The following is a 1,643-nucleotide window of genomic DNA, read 5'->3' as shown; positions in this document are numbered from 1 at the left end:
TTTTTAGCTATTTGCTACTTATAATAAAATAAACCCAATCTAAAAATATATCGTAATTGCTCTGTCTGTGAAAATGTTCATAATACAGCTTAGATAATCAAGAATTTCAATTTTATAATAAAATTTACAAGCCACTTCCGTGAAAGTTCATGACCCAATATTCTCGATATTTTTGCGGCTCCTTTGTGTATGACACTCGCAAATACTATGAAAACAACTCGGTACCAGCAGGTAACCATAATAAAAACATATTAACCCTGCCACGGATTTTGCTGTTCATGGGAAAAGTCTCGTGTTTGGTCCAAGACAAGAAGTGTTTAATAGTTCATAGAAGTTGACAGTTAAGGTAGGTAGCTAGGCTAGACTGCAGATTTGATAGACCCATCAACCAATGTCAAAGATTCAATTGAATCGTGTCTAAAGTTCTTATTTTAAAGGGCTTATTCATACATCATGTACAATACAATTATACATTGGTTGCATATATTCATAATATTGATTGATCATTCAATTCACATGATTCATGCATTGATTGATGATTGATCGAAAAGTCTATCATCATTGCAATCATGCAATATTATTATAGTGTATTATAGTATACATTTAGTATAGTATAGAATTATAAGAATAGGTCGTGCGTCTTGAATTGGGGTATAGGAAAAGGTAGTTTATTATACATTTAGTATTAGACTGCCTAACTGGCCTGTATCTCGTTTCGGCCAAAGAACGTCTGTAATACATACCTGTTTTTAATGACTTTGCAACAATGTTTCTATTGTCAGCAATAACAGCTTGCATTCACACTTTTGAGTTTATATGGTGAATTTTCGTACACATCATAAATAAGTGAAATCAGAATATCCTGAAAGGAATTTAGGTAACGAATTCAACGACACTGACCTCAAGAACAGCTAATGTTTTCATGTAAACATGGCGTCATTAGACATTTTAGCCTACGTTTACAGATCCTACTATCGGATCGCTGAAGCAACGAAACCTCAATCCCGGCCTCATTCACGAATTCACTCACCTTCCTACACCACCAGTTGAAATAAAACTCAAACATCCCGTGTTATTCCTCAAAACTATATGCACCTTCATTAATAAAAATTTGAAATCCTAGTAGAAATCCGTTATCGAAAATTGTTTGATATAAAACGTCACCAAAAGTAATTTTTCTGAAGAGTAGATACCGCGTGTCAAAATGGCGGCCGCAGTCGCATCCCCCAGCTTTGTATCGTGTACCCAGGTCACGGTATGTCTACGTGATTTAACAGTCAAGGTCAGAGAACAGCGCAACCTGTCTGCTGTCATGCCGTAATGGCTCCACCCAATGAACGGCGCTGTCAATCATCCTTATTGCCTTTGTCGAACAGACTTTTACGCAGGTAAGAGCTCACGCTGTCCTCACTTTTAGGATCGACGAAGCGCCAGGCCGACACAATCTGGTTGTGTAGGAGACTATCATCGTGATGCCCACGTTGGAACCATTGGATTACGGAAGAAATATTCATACCAGGACTGAAGCAAATGTGGCCATTTCTATGTTTGTACCGGCAAGTACCGGACATTTTCCAACACGGAGCTAGCGGAAAATACTGCAAATTCGTCCAAGGTAAGCAAAGGGTTGGGGATCGCATTTT

This window comes from Amphiura filiformis, chromosome 20 (genome assembly GCF_039555335.1).
Source record: "Amphiura filiformis chromosome 20, Afil_fr2py, whole genome shotgun sequence".
NCBI lineage: Eukaryota > Metazoa > Echinodermata > Ophiuroidea > Amphilepidida > Amphiuridae > Amphiura > Amphiura filiformis.
Note: the sequence above shows the minus strand (reverse complement) of the source record.